General features: G+C 47.7%; 1 protein-coding gene across 1 annotated transcript in view; it reads left to right on the top strand.

Moving 5' to 3' along the window:
* The window catches only part of PLXNA4 (plexin A4), a 471,239-nt gene that overhangs the window by 288,902 nt on the left and 167,801 nt on the right, over nucleotides 1-14,536 (top strand). The window lies entirely within an intron of this gene.

The following is a 14,536-nucleotide window of genomic DNA, read 5'->3' as shown; positions in this document are numbered from 1 at the left end:
AAAGAAGATTCGGGAAGTTTTTACTAGATAGTAATGAACATTGCCGCTAGGGCACCCAACAATACCTACTTTTCTGTCAGTTGTCACTGAGAATGGATTTGGAGCCAGAAAACTTAAACTCCAGTTTAGGGCTCCACTCACGGGCTTTGTGACTTTAGGGAAGATGAACATGACATAGTCCTGTGCTTGGGGAGCAGGTGGGCAGGTGGAAAGATGGGTGCACATAATGACCCCATGTTGTGAGGTGTCCCAAGGGCCATGGTCCCAGCAAGCCAGGAGGAGCACAAGCTGGGTGGGGCGAGGAGGGATTGAATCTATCCTCGGAGGTGGTGGGGAGAATTCTTGGAGAGAGTGATACTGACCTGAGCCTTGAGTAAACACACTTCTAACCCTCATTTGACCACAAAATATCTTAGGTGGCTCAGGATCTGGGGCTTTAAATCCTGGTACAAATCTCAAGTGCACAAAATGTGAATCTCTGCCTGTTTCAGGGCTTTCCAAGTCCACTGACATTCAGCCAGGAGTTGGGTAGTGGCTACTGACCAACATGCTTCCCAAGGGGGAGGTGGCATGCGGAACGTCTGGTAAGCAGTTGATGGAGACGCTGCCAATCCTTCTTGGGAAGTTGTGTGTAGCTGACGCCTTGGCCCTTAGCACTAAGTAAACATACGTTGTTCTCAGGCCCACAGAAACACACACAGCTGTCCTAGGGTGGGAAACGGCTGATCCCCAGAAGTCTGATGAGGCTGCAGGGGGAGAACCCAGAGCTGAGCTCACCAGAGAGAGCAGATGTCAAGGTGACATGCACTTGTCTGATGCTCCCTGCCTTATTTGTTTGCCAGGAAAATTGCTGAGGAGTGCCTAGGGGCTGAGCCACCAGTTCATGGGGCTTCCCACAGGCAGCTCAGTGCAGGGTCTGGCGGGTGGGAACCATACAGGGCTGGCTGCTGCTGCCGCCCTTGGTCTTACAAAGAGGACTGGTGGGCCTCTGGAGATGGAGCATCAAAAGGACGTAAACTTGGGAGAGAGTCTCTGAGGATCCCAGGATCCTTTTGATCTTTTTCCCATTGTGATTGGAATTTGTGCATTCATTTGTTAATTGACTAAACATCTATTAAACAGCTCTGGTGTTCACAGAGCTGCTGGGGACCAGAGGCTGTGTGCCTGCGTGGTCACCATCTCATCTCCATCTCAGACTAACTCACTAAATACCAATGAGTACTAACTATCCACAACTAGCAGTCACGTGCACTATTTTACTTCCAACATGTTGTTGTTTTAGTCGCTAAGTCATGTCTGACTCTTTTGTGACCCCATGGACTGTACCCCACCAGGCTCCTCTGTCCATGGAATTCTCCAGGCAAGAATACTGGAGTGGGTTGCCATTTCCTTCTCCAGGGCATCTTCCTGACCCAGGGATCAAACCCAAGTCTTCTGCATTGGCAGCAAATTCTTTATGCCCCTGAGCCACGAGGGAGGCCCTGCTTCCAATATACCAGCCACTTTAGTAAGAGCAACTCATAATTCACCTGATGAAATCCTGACCGCACCTCTGGGCTCAGAATTCTGAGCTCCATATTTCAGTGAAGGATGTTAAGCAGATCTTTAAAATTCTCCCTGAAGCCACAAGGGCTAATGATGGGCAGAATCAGGACTCCAGCGTGGCTGTCTACACAGCCCTGTGCTTAAGCTCAATGCTATAGACCTGCCCTCAAGGGGCTGACATTCTCATGGCTGAAACGAACACTCTGAAAGCATGGGAGCAAAGGACGGGCGTCCACATGAGCCAAAGCACAGGACAACTTTTAGCGGCTGGGCAGTTGTGGCCGAGGGCGATATGAAACAGGGGGGCATTCACAGTGGGGCAGGTGTTATGGCGAAAGCCTTTGGAGGAGTGTCCTGGACCGGATTCAGAGGGAGGGATGTGCGTGGGTTGGTTGAGAGGACGCAGAGAGGAAACAGAGGGACGTGGTGTGAATAGGACTGTGAACAGGACTTGAGGAAGGACCAGTTTGACTCTTCGAGGATACAGGAAAGTATAGGCCTGGCAAGAAATGCAGGGCTGTGTGGAGGAGTGAGGACGCTGCACCTACAAGTGTTGTGGTGGTCATGGATTGTGGTTGCTAGGTGATGAGGAGGAAGATGGGGAGGTGTTCCTGAAGTGGGGGAGAGCTGGGAGGAGGCCTGAGGGGCAGAGTTTGGTTCTGCTCTAGGGCAAAGATGACAATATGCAAAGGACCATCTGAAGATGGAAACAGTTGGGTTCAGGAGAGAAAGTAACTAGGAGGGAAAGTTGCTAGAAGACCCAAGTCTTGACCCCTAGATGAGAAGAAAGCAGAAGTGAAAGTGTTAGTCGCTCGGTTGTGTCCGACTCTTTGTGATCCCCATGGACTGTAGCCCATCAGGCTCCTCTGTCCATGGGATTCTCCAGGCAAGAATACTGGAGTGGGTAGCCCTTCCCTTCTCCAAGGGACCTTCCCGACCCAAGAATTGAACCTGGGTTTTGACTTCCCTGGTGGCTCAGACGGTAAAGTGTCTGACTACAATGTGAGAGACCTGGGTTCAACCCCTGGGTCGGGGAGATCCCCTGGAGAAGGAAATGGCAACCCACTCCAGTATTCTTGCCTGGAAAATCCCATGGATGGGGGAGCCTGGTAGGTTACAGTCCATGGGGTCGCAAAGAGTCGGACAGAATTGAGCGACTTCACTCACTTCCCACACTGCAGGCAGATTCTTTACTGTCTGAGCCACAAGGGAATCCTGGGTGGGCCTTAGGGACTGGAGCAATGGGGCGTGCAGTGATGGTAAAATCTGAGACGTGAGGGTGTGTGTGTGGGGGGTGTGATTGGGGTTGCAGCTGCTTTTGAGCTCAGGAGAAAACCTAGACAAAGCCCACTTTCCTCGTTCAGTCAACACAAGTCCTAAGTCTTTCCTCTGGGCCAAGCTGCTTGCTAGAAGCTCTATCCTCTGAGCTAAGACCCAACCAGCTGGGACTCACGGAACTTCGGTAACAACTCATGTGAGAGTCCATCCGTCCCCAGCCTTCTCTCCACTTCTGGTTTGTCCTGCTTCCACTGCAGCTGCCTTGAACAGCTGCTGGGTCCCACGCTGGAGGAGGCTTAGTTTCCAACAGGAGGAAACGCTGACTGCACCTCAGCCCCTTGCAGTCAGGAAACACCTCTGCTCATTAACCATTGGTGACTGCAGCAGTTGTGGGGGGCACAGAAGAGAGGACATAGCCTCCCCCTCATTTGGCAGGAGGGCGCTCTGAGCCCAGAGGATATAGGGCCAGGGGTGGCAGGGTAGAGAGCGGTTTGCCAGAGTCATGGAAGAGGCAGTCCGGCAGTAGGCACAAGGAATCCAGCGTCCTGGTTCTGGTTTCAAGACTGTCCCCAGTTCCACATAGAGCCACTGCCTCAGCTTTAGGAAATAGGCCTTGCTTCTCCTTAGCATCCTGCCAGCCCTGAGTCCACATCCCACCCTTGATGGGTCCCCAAAGATGCTCCTCCCTTCCATGAGCTGGGCTGTGGTACCCCACTTCCCTTTCTGGGGCTTGCCCAAACCGTATGCATGAAGCTGCTTTCGTCTTTCTCCATAGAGTTGCTGGTTTTCTGAATCATGCCTGAGTGGAACCGGGCTCATCAGGGTTTCTGGACAGTTCCTCTGTCTGGAGGCATGGTGTGATGGTCTCTGGACCACATTGGTGAGATGCCCGTCTGAGCCCTCCATCATGGGCACAGACTCTTCCAGGCCTAGTTTCCTCTGGCGATGCCCATTTTCTAGTCAGCTCAGATGGTCTACAGCTGAGCCCTGGGGCCTCTTCTCTCTTTCTTTAGGTGACCTTGTTGGAATTTGAAAGTCCACTCTGTGGGCCACATCCTCTAACCTCTCTTTCTATAGCACATAAGGTTGCTGCTCCCTTTGGGGATGAGTGGGGATCACAGGGATCGATTCATTAAAACTGGCTTCCTAGCAATCAATGAGATCACTGAAACTTACTGAACATTTATTGAAACATAACCATCACCCCCCTCACTCAGATAAGTATTTTGCATGCTTGAGACATGATCAGACTCCCACAGTAACCACCAAGTATTGTTATGATTATTTCTGGGTTTTTTTTTCCCCCTGAGAAAAGCAAACTCAAGAAAGTTTGGTAGGTTGTCTAAGGCCACACAGTTCCCAAGCACAGAGCTGGGATTCACACCGTCTGCCCGTGGGCTTACCCTCTCACTCTCTGCCTACACACAGCATCTCAGGAGCCAGGGGATTCTGGTCTTCTGAAATACGGAACGAGCAGATTGTGTAAAGCACATGGCAGTGAGTGGCAGGCATATATCAACAGTCTCTTCGTGGGTACTTGTTTTTCCAGGAGTGGGAGTAGTCTGTCCATGCTCCTTTGTGGCTAGAGGCACACAGCTAAAAGCCATTCAGGATTTGGGGGTACAGCCTACTCTAAGGTCACAATCTGGCTGACCCACCAAGTTTCCAACCCAGTAACTTGTGTGTGCAATTCTCTCCAATAAGATTGGGAAGATGCTGCAAGAGAAGTCGATTTTAAATATTTTGCATTAGAAACATACGGGTTTGAACTTTTTTCTGGTTCTTCCTTCATATCAACCATACTGTCTTTCATTTTGATTTCATCAGCATCTTTTTCTCCTGGAGTTGTATCCTGTTCTTTATATCACCAGCCAAGCAGGTGGGGAGTGGGATGGAAGCCATTGTCCCTGATTTCCCTGATGTGGACCATACAGGGCAAGAAGTCCTAATGGCTACCTGGACAGCATCATTCGGTTTTGTATGTGTTTAATGGGAGACCCACAGGGACCTGTTGTCCCAACAGTGTTTGGTAACACGGTGCAGGTTTCATGAGCGCGCGCAGAGCCTGTCTAATTAATTACTGTTTACCCTCTTGCAGTTTCCTTTGCAAGCTCTTTCTCCTGGCTGGAATCAGGAAATCAAAACAAAGCACCCTCACTGTGCTATTCTGGGGTGGCTTAAGCAGGGTGAATACAGAAGCAGGGGCCCTGCTCGCATTCCAAGCCCTGGGATTCAAGGCAGGGAGGCGAGCCTGTGGCGTGTGGCACGGTCCACTCTGCTGGAGGAATGGGCACCGCCGGCCCCTTGGGTCTGGGTTGGACGATTCCAGCTGCTCCCCTGCTGCTGAACCTTCCAGCGCACACATCCCCAACTGTTCAGTTCCCTTGTTGTAAGATAAGAAAGAAATCTGCATCCTGGGGACAAATGAAGATGTTGATGAGTAGTTTGAATGTTTCCATTCACTTATTTATTCAACAGATTTTTATTGGCCCCCCTACTATGGGGCATGGTTCAGGGCTTTGGCAGACACCAGTGAGCACAAGAGATAAAGATTTCTGCTCTGTGGTGTTTACATGGAGATAAATAATCATCATCATAAAGGAATAAATTATGTAGTATGTGAGATGGTAACAAGTGCTGTGGATAAGAAGAGAAAGTAGAGCAGGGGAAGGAGATTGGAAGAACCGGAGGAAAGGGAGAGGCTCTGATTTTTAACTTGAAAGCACAGGGAACTCCATCAATATCCTGTAATAACCTCTCTGGGAAAAGAATCTGAAAAAGAATGGGTATGTGTATATGTGTAATTGAATCACTTTCTGTGCTCCTGCAACTAACGCAGCCTTGTAAATCAACTATTCTCCAATATAAATTAAAAAAAAAATTTTTTTTAATGGGCATGCCACTGAAAAAAAATTGAAATCACTGGGGACAATTCAAGTGAGTATGAGTGAAGTTTTGTTGCAGATGTCCTTGGTTGAGGGTTATAGGAATTAACAGTGAGTACTTGGGGCCAAGGGATCTGCCCTTGGCAAGGGACAGACTTGCAGCCCCTGGGAGTCTGATGGGAGCTTCGAGGTCATCCCAGCCACTACCCTGAGAATCAGGCAGCTCTTCCTCAGGGATGCAGAGACTGTAAAGAGGCCCCTTGCCCTAAGGAGAGGTAATCCTACTACCAGCAAGTTTCCAAGAGATACACGCCTCATACTTGTGTCTCTTTTCTTGCTGGCATACCGGGCTGTTCCAGGTCCTCCTCGTCCATCACTTCGTCGTAGAATTATACATGGAAAGTTCTAGAGGCCGTGATTGAGTGGAGACCTAGCCTCACCTTCGGGGATGGAGATGGTGTGTGTGTGTCTGTGCCTGTGAGTGTGTCTGCACATCTAAACATCCCCAGTGTGGCAGCTCGGGCTCAGAGTGAGCTTCTCCATTCATTCATTCATTCAACCAAGGATCAAGGATCATTCAATCAAGGACCACGCACCTGCTGCGGGCACTCTACCATGTTCTGGGCCCTCCTTTCACCGGCTCTCCAGTCTGTGTGGCAAGATGCTGAGTAACAGTGACCGGGCTTGCAGTGCTTTCAGCCTCTAGGGACCAACAAAATAAACCGCATAAGTAAGATCCAAAAGTTTCAGTATTTTTCCCTCCTGGGAGACGCCGCAACCCCGTATATGCCAGAGAAGCAGATCCTGGCCACTCCTTTCCCACCGAGGGTGCTCACGGCTATTCTATTTCTGCCTCCGTGGGAGGCAGGTTGAGGCCAGGACTCCTAAGAGAGCCGCAGTCGTGTCTCGTGGCTCTTGAGGGGAGAAGCAGAGACTGGGGTTCATATGCCTCTGTATTGGAGGCACGAGGGTCCAGGTGGAGAATTCAGAGGGTCCCGAGACACTGGTTTCTAGATTTAGTCTGTTCCCGTGCTGCCTCTCGAGCCTCAGTTCACGTCCCTGCCTGTCTCATGAGCCTTGCTGCCTTATTCCTGGGCCTGATCGGGAGGTCTGGCAGGTGTAGACCTTGACCAGGAGGTCTGGGGAGGATGTGAGAGGAGAGAGGAAAGGGGAATCCTGGGGTGGCCTGCATGTTTAAGGATGAATAGCACTGTTTGCTCATTAGGGAGATTATTTCAAACAAGACGGCAGCCAGAATGCTCTAATGCAAGCATCTGCCTGCTACCAGGAGACGATATTTATTGTTCGGTTCTTCAATGGATGTAAATAAACAGCCCAGCCCAGATAATGTTCCAATAAACAAACAAGCAGCTGCCAGGAGCTCCCCGGATGGCTGACCTTTGTGGAGGCCACCCTGCTGATGTTTTAATAGCAGTTCTGCCTGGCAACGTAGCTGCCCACCGTGCCAGGGGTGGAGAGGTAGCAGTGCTGCCCGGTGGATGGGCTGGTGGAAAGCGCGGCCAAGCAGATTATCCTAGGCTGGAGACCGAGCGGCTGCGAAGGACTGGTGAGGAGGCCTGTGTGTACCAGAAATGTGGCTCGTCCAGACTGAGTTCCGCTGTTTGTATGAAATACACATCAGATTTCAAAGACATGGTATGAAAAAATACATGTAAAATACCTAATTGACAATGTTTATACTATAGACATGTTCAAGGGATACTATTTTGGGGCACAGTGGGTTAGTAAAAAATAGATTACTAAAATTAATTTGCGCATTTCCCTGGTGGTCTAGTGGTTAAGACTCTGAGCTCCCAATCCAGGAGGACTGGGTTCGATCCCTGGTCAAGGAACTAGATCCTGCATGCTCCATCTAAGACCCTACATGCCAAAACTAAAAAAAACCAAACAAACAACAGACCCACCCCCCACCAATGCCACAACTAAGATCCCACATGATAACTGTAAAGATCCTGCATGCTATGACTAAGACCTGGCACAGCCAGAGAAATAAATAAAAATAAACATTTTCTGAAAAAATTAATTTTACCTTCTTATTTTGGGAGGCTTCCCTGGTGGTGGCTCAGACGGTCAAGAATCTGCCTGCAGTGAAGGAGGCCCAGGTTCGATCCCTGGGCTGGGAAGATCCCCTGGAGGAGGAAATGGCAACCCATTCCAATATTCTTGCCCGGAGAATCCCATGGACAGAGGAGCCTGGTGGGGTCACAGTCCATAAGGTCACAAAGCGTCAGACATGACTGAGCGACTAACACTTTTATTTTTTAACCACTGCTGGAAATTTTTTAATTGCACATGTGGCCCACCTTTGTGGCTAGCATTGTATTTCTGCTGTCCCATGCTGTCTAGAACCTTCCACTGGGCCGGTGGTGAGGCCTGAAGTAACACCTCACCCTTCAGGCCTTGGAGAACACCTCTGTACTGTCTCCTCAGGACAGAGCTCCGTGAAGTTGGCCAAAAGCTCCCCTGTGACCCCCTTTTTCATGTGTTCATCCTTGCCTCCCTCTGCCAGCGTATCTTTATAAAATCTGTTAGTGACACTCATTTTGCTACTTTAGACCAGTCTTCCTACTGACTAAAGAGATTTCGTCTCTGAAGCGGGTGTCTGAATGAACCTGATATCACCCACTATGTGCTGTATTCGTCAAACTCTCATGGCTGGTGGTGCCATGCGGTGGCCCTGTTATTCTGTGATATACACATGCTCCCTTGAGCCTCGGTTGGTGCCGGGCTGATAATTCCTGGTTACACTCCAGTCAGTTGGCCAGATCTCCTGGGAAGAAGGAAAAGGGGCCTTGGAACACTTCTCTGCTATAGCATTTGCCGCTTGGCCTCATCTGTGTGAAATCTGAGCCCATTAGGAGACTAATATCCCAGAGGGTGGGCTTCTCTGGTTGCTCTGCAGTAAAGAATCAGCCTGCAGGGCAGGAGATGTGAGTTCAATCCCTGGGTTGGGAAGATCCCCTGGAGGAGGAAATGGCAACCCACTCCAATATTCCTGCCCGGAGAATCCCATGGACAGAGGAGTTTGGTGGGCTACAGTCCATAGGGTTGCAAAGAGTCAGACATGACTAAGCAACTGAACATACACACACACATTCCCAGAGGACAGGGCTGGCACTCACCGATCTCCTCCAGAAACTGGCTCGGAGCCTAGCATACACTGCGCATTCCATAAATGCATGCTGGATGATGAGTGAGTGTAGACTGTCACTCTGTCAAGGAACACACAGGTTGAGGGTGCAGTCTCCTCCTTGGTGTCAACCTTAGAGAATAACATCTTCTAAACACCCAAATGGACATGAGGGGTTTCTTTATATTTTCTACCTTAAATCAATGTCTATTTTCATTCTTTCTCACTGCCTGGTTGATACGCAAGTATCATCTGTGCTGTATAACATAATACATTTTATTTGTCCTAATGTGTAAGATAATGAATCTTGTTTATTCTAAGCTGTCCCCTCCCAAGCTTCAGGGTGGCCCCTGTGGTAGTGATGGAACCAGAGCCACTGGCTACTGTGTCTCCTTTCATCTCAGCTGTGTCTTTGTGACCTGGGGGAATCTTTCCCAGGCTGTCCCCAAGTTGCAGGCATCTGGTTTATTCCAACTTACCAGGAGTGCACTGGATGTGATCTTCTGTATCTAGGAGAACTTGGTCCAGAGAATGGCTTCTGTTTGCCTGTTTTCCCCTGGAATCCCATTTGAAAGCTGCTGGTCATTCTGTTGGACTTTTTGGCGGCTGTGGAGTATTGGGAGCTGTAAATGGTAACGACGAAGGTCTCCCTTTTTGATCCTGCTTCCTACCTTGATCTTGCCTTGATCAGCTCAGAGTCCATCCTCTGATTGGTAGAATGTGGCTTGTTTTACCCAGAGGGAGTTGATTAGTTATTTAGTAACTACTTGCTTTTCCCATCCCTGTTGTTGTTTAGTTGCTAAGTCGTGTCTGACTTTGCGGCCCCACAGACTGTAGACTGCCAGACTCTTCTGTCCATCGGATTTCCCAGGCAAGAATACTGGAGTGGGCTGCCATTCGCTTCTCCAGGGGATCTTCCTGACCCAGGGATGGAACTCATATCTCCTGCCTTGCAGGCAGATTCTTTATTGCTGAGCCACCAGAAAAGCCCTTTCTCCGTCTGTGGAGTACAATTGACAAGTTAATATTGTATATATTTAGGGTATACAGTTTGATGTTTCAATTCATGTATATATTGTGAAATAATCACTGCAATTCAGATAATTCACATATCTACCACCTCACGTGTGTGTGTGTGTGTGTGTGTGTACGTGATGAGAACACTTAGTATCTACCCTCTTCATGAATTTCAAGCATGCAGTATTATATTATTATTACAGTCACATTGTTGCACATTAGATCTCTAGACCTTATCCATCTAATAACTGAAACTTTATATCCCTTGACCAACATGTGCGCATGCTAAGTCGCTTCAGTTGTGTCTGATCATTTGCAACTCTATGGACTGTAGCCCAGCCAGGCTCCTCTGTCCATGGGAATTTTCAGGCAGGAATATTGGAATGGGTTGCCATTTCCTCCTCCAGGGGATCTTCCTGACCCAGGGATCAAACCTGCATCTCTTATGTCTCCTGCATTGGCAGGCAGGTTCTTTACCACTAGCACCACCTGGGAAGACTGTGCCTTGACCAACATCTCCCTGTTTTCTCCTCCCACCATTCTACTCTCTTCTTCTAAGAGTTTGACTATTTTGGATCTCACATATAAGTAAGACTGTGCAATATTTTGTCTTTCTGTGTTTATTTAAGTTTGCATAAATGTTCTCCAGATTCACCGATGTCGTTGAAAATGGCAGAATTTCTATTTTAAGGCTGAATTACATATATATAATCACATTTTTTAATCCATTCATCCCTTGATAGATATTTAGGTTATTTCCATATCTTGGCTACTGTGAGCAATGCTGAAATGAACATGGGTGGGCAGACATCTCTTTCGGATACTAATTTTATTTCCTTTGGGTATATACCCAGGAGTGGAATTGCTGGATCCATATGGCAGGTCTGTTTTTCATTTTTTGAGAAGCTACCTTGCTGTTTTCCTTAGTGGCTATACCAATTTACACACTACCAATAGTGTACAAGGGTTCCTTTTCCCATACTCTCACCCACTCTCACCCACATCTGAGCACCAGTTGTGCCTTGGGTCCTGTGCTAGGCATTGGGGCTGCAGCATTGGATACACCGAGCATGATCCCTGCCGCTGTGAGACTTGACACCCCAGGTCTATTTGCTCAATTATAACTCCTCCCCCACCCTCAGTTCCCACAGAGGAGGCACTGTCTTTCTGTAGCTCATTTCCATCATGGGCCTTCTGGCTATTCCAAAGAGCTTAGGATCAGCTGTAAATGTTCCTGTTCCCTGCTCCAGACCATTTATAAAAAATAGTAAATAAGACCAGTCATAACACTACTCCTCGGCGAGTCCCCCAGTTCCCACTTCTCCATGCAGAAATGTGTCTTTTTCTATCTTTAAGTTGGTTCTCTCTCCATGGCCAAACTGCCCAAAGTCCCATGGAGACTCATTATTTTTAAAACCTTTTCATGTGGAACCTTGTCAAAGGCTCAGGGAAAATCTAAAATAGCTCAACTGCAAGTGCTGAGCTAGGAATCAGGAGACCTGGGTTCTAGTCCTGACTGTCATTGGTTTATCACTGAATTTTAGAAAAGGCCCAAAACAGCCCCCATCTCAGTTTTTTCATTGTTAAAATGAGAATGATTATGCTGGCAGTCAACATCATAAAAATTTTACAGCCATCAGATGAGACAGTGTTATTTAAGAATAACATTCTCAGCAAGGTATAAAACAAAAATATAGGGGATTGTTGTTTTGAAAATTTACAACAGTGTCTTTTTCATTCATATGCATGATTCTTTCCCAAAAGGACTGGGGAAGGTAGACATGGTTCCTCCGGCACTCCTGGGATGATGCTTGTTTACCATTAACAACTTTCACTCCTAGAAGAGATTCAGGTTTATAGACCCAGTAGGACCTGGCTCAACTTGTGTTGGTATACTATGTAAGTGCATTGAGGAGTGAACTCTGGAATTGGTCAGACTTCAGCAGGGGTCCAGACCACGCTGATCACTAGATGTGTGACCATGAACAAGGTATTAAAACCTCTGTGTGCCTTATTATTCCTGTAAATTGAATAATATTAAGGCTTCATGGAGTCTTGAGGTTTAAATGAGAAGATAAATACACATAGAATGCCTTCCATCATACCTGACACGTAGCAGCCGCTAAGTTGCTAGCAGTTCTTGTTGCCCAAGAGCCAGCAGCTAGTCCAGCCTATCTAAATTTGATGGCTGTCCATCATTCAGCAAGTCCCATCACAAACTCCTTTTATCCGTGTCTTACGTGAGACTCTTTCAGCAGATGGGTTGAATGGATGCTTTCCTTTCTGTTTCCTGAAACAAGTAGTATGGATGGGGGTGGGGTGATGTGAAGGGAATAACCACCTTTTCAATTACTGATTTCCTGCCCTGGAGGAGTGGGCAAGAGCGGGGCCCATTGACCCATGCCTTGCCTCTCGAGGCCTGAAAACACTTGCTGCGTTAGTGCTCCCTGGTCCACCCCTCTGTCCCGGCCAAGTTCTCCTAGTTTCTTCTGCTGTCCACATCCAGCCCATCACCTCATCCTAAAGAGCAGGGAAGGTGGAGCCAAGTGATAAATACAGTCACTTAGGCACTGAATCCAGTTTCCCTCGGGGATCACAACACAGGACACTGGAGGGGACTCCTTTCTGCCAGCATCCCCGAGGGGTGCCTGCTCCTGCTGGCAGCCTTGAGGGGCTGGAGACCAGCCAGGCTGCACAGGATCACTCTTGTGCTGCTGATCCAAGGGTGATTCACAGCTGGGGAGGCAGCCTGGCTGGGCTGGAGGCCAAGGCCATCACCGCGCGGTCAGACTTGGATGGTAATCCCAATTGGTTTTGCATGAGCTCCCATTTCATTCAGATTAAGGAAAGACCTGCCCAGGGTGGACATTTGGTGGCTTGGGGGTGGGGACAGAAGGAGGAGGGTTACTGGATTCCCAGGCATTTGGATTTTAACGGCTAAGCATGTCTCTTCTTAATTCCTTCACCAGCTTGTTTTTTTTTCCCCTTATTGTTGTTGTTTTCCTGAGCTTAATGGAAAATCTGCAAAGAAGGATTTGAACTTCATTCATTTCTTCATTTTAAAAATAAATATTTGTCAAGCACAAGTGTTTCAGCTTCAGAATTGGGAATGACTGGCGAAAGCCTCTGAAATTTGTACATACCAGAGGCCCCTGCCTTTGGTGGTACCCCTAGAAAGTAAATGTGAACCTTAATAAGGAACAGGGTCCCTCATGTAACTGGAGTGGTAGGAAAAATACAGATTCCAGGGTCAGACTGGATCCTCATTCATTTGTCGGATTTGGTAGCTCAGGGCATTTATTTAATGTACTGTGTCCCATTTCCCCCATCAATTCTATCAGAACATATCATTAGCTGTTGCAGAAAACCTTTCTGTTACTTTAACAATAAGGAAACATCCTGAGTAGCTAGAAAGGCCTGGACACATGATAACCTTCGGGGCTATTTTAATTCAGTGGCTCAGGGACATCACCAAAGACCAATGCTTTTCCTCTCTGTCCCTGACCCTGGCTCCAGCCCCCAACCCCGTTCTTATAACAAGAGGGTTGCCAATAGTTCTGGGAGCTACCTGTTTCTTTGATCTTATCAAGGGTGAGGGGAGGTGCTCTCTTCCCCTGTCACAAGACATAGTCCTTGCTTCACTCTAATTGCAAATGTTGAATGGTTTGGGTCTGCTTTCTCTCCATCGCTGTGGCCAGAGAGTGAGATTAAACCTATTTGTTTCTGCCCATCGAAGACCAGCCCAGGAAGCAGAGGGTGGGTCCAGTCCCACCTAAAAGGTGAGAATGGTTGGAATGGATCCTGAAGGGGCCATGCAAGCCAGGACAAAAAAGCTCTTGAGAAGATTATATCAATAAGGAATCATGTATAAAATCATCTCCCAGTACCTGATGTCTAGGAAGGGCTGAAAAATTGTGCTTAAGAGGAAGACAAGCAAAACGGCTAGCACAAACCCCACATCAAATACATACATCACACACCACCCTGGTGTCAGAGTTCAGTGAATTCAACAGAAATGAGAGACAGCAGACTTTTGGATGAATTGATGTTATCAGATGGCATTAATATGGTGTCCTTTCTGTAACTTAATCCCTCTGAATAGCTCTGCCATTCTCCTTGAGCTCATAAAAAGTTAAGAATTACCTATTAAAATTAAAAATGAATATATAATGGGAATATTTGGAATACGATTTTTTCTTTAGTTTTGTTATTGAAATTTCCAAAATTATACCACATTATTTTATAGAGACTTTTACAAATGGCATCTAATCAAGTTTGGTGATCTCCTAGCTATTGCTTCTCCCCATCTACCTCTCGCATTCTCCTCACCTTCCTACATTCTTATATGGATGGTGATGTTTGATCCCAACTTATGTGGATGGAAATATTAGTGCTCATCAATAGTCATGGCAAATCTGTGAGCTCAGAGTGGTGATGATCCTGAAGACCTGGGCCAGCACCTTGAATCAGGGGATGGATGGCGTTGGGAAAGTCCTATCTTTTCTAGACTTGTCCTCAGCCTTGGGGAATGTGGACAATAGTCCTTCCTCATGGTCTTCACGTTGTTCCAGCAGTTCCAGGAAGGACTGTTAGATGGCCCAGAGATGACCTAGTCTGTTAAGTGTTCTTGGAAGACTGAGAATGACTCATGCCCAAAGCA

This window comes from Cervus elaphus, chromosome 18, assembly GCF_910594005.1.
Source record: "Cervus elaphus chromosome 18, mCerEla1.1, whole genome shotgun sequence".
NCBI lineage: Eukaryota > Metazoa > Chordata > Mammalia > Artiodactyla > Cervidae > Cervus > Cervus elaphus.
This window is presented reverse-complemented; position numbering and strand designations above follow the sequence as displayed.